General features: G+C 49.1%; 1 protein-coding gene across 1 annotated transcript in view; it reads right to left on the bottom strand.

Annotated features, from left to right (window-relative positions):
* Positions 1-3,440: 3,440 nt before the first annotated feature.
* TEPSIN (TEPSIN adaptor related protein complex 4 accessory protein) overlaps positions 3,441-5,699 on the bottom strand; it is a 14,422-nt gene continuing 12,163 nt past the window's right edge. Inside the window, exon 14 of the transcript XR_008616791.1 lies at positions 3,441-3,755. The gene's annotated coding sequence lies outside the window, so the exon portion shown is untranslated. The remainder of the gene's footprint in view (positions 3,756-5,699) is intronic.

Raw genomic sequence — 5,699 nt, 5'->3', positions numbered from 1 at the left:
TGGGCCGGCGACTTCACGCCCCCGGCCCCGGCGCTGACTCCGAGGCCCGGTGACAATGAAACGGCCGGGAGGCCGGGCGAGCAGCCGCAGCTAGCTACCAGCAAACAGCCTGGCACCTCCTCCCCGTCCGTCACGGAGGCCCGCCTTTCCTGCCCGCGCCGCTTTCGAATTGGCCCTCCGGCCGCCCGCTCCGGACGTCCCGGGAGCTCATTGGGCCACTCTGCTGTCCTTCGGGAAGTTCAGGCGTGGGAGGAGCAGCAGAGAGCTGGGTGCCCGCGGTGGCGGCGGGCTGCCGATTGGACTTGGCTGCGGGAGGCGGGGTCTCGGCAGAACTGGGGGCGGGTCCTGGGCGGAGCCTGTGGGGAGGGATGGGAGAGGAGGAGAAAGGGGCGGGGTGCGGGGAGAGCAGCCGGGGGAGTGTGGTCGCTCCAAGCTTCTCTCTCACCCCAGCTCAGCCAGCTTGCGCGGCTGCCACAGGGTCCCCGAACTCCCACGCCGTCCCCCGGCTCCCACGCATACCTCGGATCCCACGCCGCCCCCCGGAGCCCACGCGGAACCTCGGCTCCCACGCGGTCCCGGGGCTCCCTCCTTGCCGAGACCTGTCTGGACACGTGGGTCCCGCTACCCCCTGAAAGCTCCGTTTTAGGGTCCAGAACTGCGAGTCCCAGGGAGGCCCGCCTTGGGGGAAACGTGAAGCTGTCAATAGGGTGCCCTTTCTCGGGCGGCCCTGATACCGACTCCCACACCCAGTGCGCGGTGGCGCTGCCCTTTTTGCCTCCACCCTTTCTGTCTTGATGATGCCTTTTCTTTTTTTTTTTTGCCTCCTTCTCGAAAGTTTTAATCCTCCCACCTCCACCCCCACACCTGGGGGTTGTTTCCTATTGTAACCCATGTCCACAGGCCCCACTGGCAGGGCCTCTCCTCCTTGATGTCCCAGGTGTCCCACGAACGGCACGGTGCGTCCTTCCCAGCGCGCAGGTGGACCCGGCACGCCCAGCGCCGCGCTGCTCGGCCAGATTCCACCGGTCTGTGATCCCTTCACCAGGAAAGCCCCCTCTCCTCCACGAAACTTCTGATCTCACCAACAAGTCGTCTTTCCCTTCAAAATAACAGCACTTTGCTGATTTTTGCCCCACTTTTACAAATCAAATACTTCACTTTAAAATTTTTAAATTTATATCAATTAAATTCACATTTTGGGGTGTACAGCTGAGTTTTGACGATACCTAGAGTTGTGGTACCACCACACAAACAAGGCACAGGACATTCTCTCCCCTCCCCAAACCCTGGGCTGCCTCTTTGTAGCCAAACCCTCCCCACCACTTGCCCCAGCCACCACTAACCTGTCCCCTGTCACTATGATTTTGCCTTTTCCTGAGTATCGTAGAAATGCAGTCCTGCGGTGTGTAGCATTTTGGGTCTGGCTTCCTTCGCTTAGCGGTGTGAGAGTCATCCATGTTCCTCTTCATTGCCGACTAGTATTCCACAGTATACGTGAACCATACTTTATTACTCGGCAACCCAAGGACATAGGGTTGTTTGCAGTTTGGGACCATTATGAATGGAACTGCTGTAAACATTCACTTTTAGGCTCTTGTATGAACATAAGTTTTCATGTCGCTTGGGTAAATAAATACTTAGGAGGGGACTACCAAATTGTATGGTAGGTACATGTTTAACTCTCTAAGAAACCGCTCAACTTTTCCAAAGGAGGTGTATCTTTTTACATTCTCACCAGCAGCCTGTGAGTTCCAGTTGCTCCCCATTGCTCTCACACTCGGTATTACTGGGTTTTTTAATTATTATTATTTTTAAGTAATGCTAATAGGTGTGTAGTGGTATCCCACGTGGTCTTCGATGGCATTTCCCTAATGATGTCAAAAATCTATTCATGGGCTTCTCTGCCCTGTATTCACATACCTTCTTTGGTGAGGTGTCTGTCAAAATCTTTTGGCAACTTTGTAAACTGGGGTTTTTGTTTTATCATCGAGTTTTGAGTGTTCGTCATATGTTCTTGATACAAGTCCTTCCTGAGGGCTGTGATTTGCAAACCTCTTCTCCAGTCTGTGGCTTGTCTTTTTGTCCTCTTCACTGTGTCATTCAAAGTGAAGGTCTTCAACTTTGACGACGCCCAGTTTTTTCTATTACAGTTTGAGCTTTTTGTATCTCATAGAAGCCATTGCCTAATCCAAGGACAGAACATTTTCTGCTAGGTTTTCTTCCGGAAGTTTTACACTTAGGTCTGTGGCTCACTTTAAATTTTGTGTAAGAGGGGCTTCCCTGGTGGTGCAGTGGTTAAGAATCTGCCTGCCAATGCAGGGGACACGGGTTCGAGGCCTTGTCCAGGAAGATCCCACATGCTGCGGAGCGACTAAGCCACAACTACTGAACCTGCGCGCTAGAGCCCGTGAGCCACAAATACTGAGCCCATGCACCACAACAATTGCAGCCCACACGCCTAGAGCCCGTGGTCTGCAACAAGAGAAGCCACCGCAACGAGAAGCCCATGCACCACAATGAAGAGAAGCCCCCGCTCGCCGCAACTAGAGAAAGCCCGTGCAGCAACAAATACCCAGCACAGCCAAAAATAAATAAATAAATTTTTAAAAAATTTGTGTAAGATATGAGATGGGGCCAAGCCTCATTCTTTTCTTCCAGTTGTTTCAATACTATCCGGTGAAAGTCTATCCTTTCTCCACTGAATTACCTTGACACCTGTGGAAAACCAATTGACCATATCTGTGTGGGCCTGTTTCTGAACTGTCTGTACTGGTCCATTGATCTGTGTCTGAACTTTCACCCATCTCACACTTCAAATCAGGTACTGTGAGCCTTCTGTGTTCTTTTTCAAAATCACCTTACCTATTCTAATTGCTTTGACTTTGGCTGTAGCTTTTAGGATCAGCTTGTCTCCATTTACCAAAAAAATCCAGGGGGGGCTTCCCTGGTGGTGCAGTGGTTGAGAGTCCGCCTGCCGATGCAGGGGACATGGGTTGGTGCCCCGGTCTGGGAAGATCCCACATGCCGCAGAGCGGCTGGGCCCGTGAGCCATGGCCGCTGAGCCTGCGCGTCCGGAGCCTGTGCTCCGCAACGGGAGAGGCCACAACAGTGAGAGGCCCGCGTACCGCAAAAAAAAAAAAAAAAAAAAAAAAAATCCAGGGGGAGTTCGATGGGGATTATGTTAAATCTATAGATCAATCTGGGGAGAATTGACATCTTAACAGTAAAATTTTCCAATCTGTGAACATGGTGTATCTCTCCATTTATGTAGGTCTTCATTGATTTCCTTCATCAGTCTTTTGTATTTTCATCATACAGAGCCTACATATATTTTTTAGATTTATACCTAATTATTTCATTTTTCAGATGCTATCATAAATAATAGTGGTTTTTTTGTTTTTTTAAAATAAAATTTATTTTATTTTTATTTTTGGCTGTTGTGGGTCTTCGTTGCTGTGTGCAGGCTTTCTTTAGTTGCAGCGAGCAGGGGCTACTCTTCCCTGCGGTGCACGGGCTTCTCATTGCGGTGACTTCTCTTGTTGTGGAGCACGAGCTCTAGGCGGGTGGGCTTCAGTAGTTGTGGCACATGGGCTCAGCAGTCGTGGCACACGGGCTCTAGAGCGCAGGTTCAGTAGTTGTTGTGGTGCGTGGGCTTAGTTGCTCCGCGGCATGTGGGATCTTCCCGGACCAGGGCATGAACCCGTGTCCCCTGCATTGGTAGGCGGATTCTTAACCACTGCACCACCAGGGAAGCCCTATCAAAAATAATAATTTTTTAAATGTCAATTTCCAATTGTTTATCACCAGTATACGAAAATACAGTGCATGGTATAATTTACTCTGTAGCCTGTGTTCTTGCTAAACTCATTTATTAGTTTTAGGGTTTTGTGTAGATTCCATGTGATTTTCTACATAGGCAGTCATGCTCTCTGTGAATAGAAACAGTTTTATTTCCTCCTTTCCAATGTGTTTGCCTTTTGATTTTTTCTTGTTTTGTGGCTGGAGCTTCCAGGACAATGCTAAACAGAAATGATGAGCGTGGACAACCTGGCCTTGTTCCCAATCTTAGGGGGAAAACATCCAGTCCTTCGCCGTTAAGTATGGTGTTAGCCGTGGGATTTTTGTAGATACCCTTTACCAGGTGAAAGAAATTGTTATATTTCTAGTTTGCTGAGTTTTCTTAAAAATCATGAATGAATGTTGAATTTTCTCTCTTACTATTTCTGTGTAAAATGATAATGGGATTCTTCCCCCTTTAGTGTGTTAACATGATGAATTGCACTGATTTTCAGATGTTGAACCAGCCTTCCTTCCCCAGGAAAAACTCCACTTATTGTGATGTATTACTTTTTGTATGTTGCTGGATTTGTTCCGCTAATCTTTTTTTTAATTAATTAATTTTTATTTTTTGGCTGCGCTGGGTCTTCGTTGCTCTGCGCAGGCTTTCTCTAGTTGCAGAAAGCAGGGGTTACTCTTCGTTGTGGTGCGCGGGCTTCTCATTGCGGTGGCTTCTCTTGTTGCGGAGCACGGGCTCTAGGTGCACAGGCTTCAGTAGTTGTGGCACGCGGGCTCTAGAGTGTAGGCTCAGTAGCTGTGGCACACGGGCTTAACTGCTCCGCGGCATGTGGGATCCTGCTCTGAGGACCAGGGCTCGAACCCATGTCCCCTGTGTTGGCAGGCAGATCCTTAACCACTGCGCTACCAGTGAAGCCCTGTTTTGCTAATATTTTGTTGAGGATTTTTTTTTTAATCTATGTTGATGAAGGAGATTGATCTGTAGTTCTCTAGACCAAGCGTACATGAAACATTCACCAAGACAGACTATGTTCTGGGCCACTAAACAAACTTTAACAAAAGTTTGAAATCTTTAACAATATAATGGAAGTCTCACAAAATATGTTCTCTTACATCAGAGTTAAAGCAGTAATAACAGGGCTTCCCTGGTGGCGCAGTGGTTGAGAATCCGCCTGCCGATGCAGGGGACACGGGTTCGTGCCCCGGTCCGGGAAGATCCCACATGCCGCGGAGCGGCTGGGCCCGTGAGCCATGGCCGCCGGGCCTGCGCGTCCGGAGCCTGTGCTCCGCAATGGGAGAGGCTGCAACAGTGAGAGGCCCGCGTACCGCAAAAAAAAAAAAGCAGTAATAACAAAAAAACACATTTCAAAATAATCCATCAGACAAAAAGGAAGTCTTATGGGAAATTAGAAAATATTTTGAACTGAATAAAAACAAAACGTATCAAAATTCATGGGATGCAGCTAAAGCAGTGTCTAGAGGAAAACGTACAGGATTCCATGCTCCCAATGCAGGGGGCCCAAGTTTGATCCCTGGTCAGGGAACTAGATCCTGCCTGCCGCAACTAAAAGAGCCCACGTGCCTCAACCAAAGATTCTGCATGCCACAACTAAATATCCCACATGCCTCAACTAAAGATCCTGCATGCCACAACTAAGACCTGGTGCAGCCAAATAAATAAATATTTTTAAAACGTTTATATTAGAAAAGACTCAAATCAATAATCTAAGCTTTAAAAAACTAGAGAAAAATCAGGGGGCTTCCCTGGTGGCGCAGTGGTTGAAAACCCTCCTGCCAATGCAGGGGACACGGGTTCGAGCCCTGGCCTGGGAAGATCCCACGTGCCGCGGAGCAACTGGGCCCGTGAGCCACAATTACTGAGCCTGCGCGTCTGGAGCCTGTGC

This window comes from Physeter macrocephalus, unplaced genomic scaffold, assembly GCF_002837175.3.
Source record: "Physeter macrocephalus isolate SW-GA unplaced genomic scaffold, ASM283717v5 random_816, whole genome shotgun sequence".
NCBI lineage: Eukaryota > Metazoa > Chordata > Mammalia > Artiodactyla > Physeteridae > Physeter > Physeter macrocephalus.
This window is presented reverse-complemented; position numbering and strand designations above follow the sequence as displayed.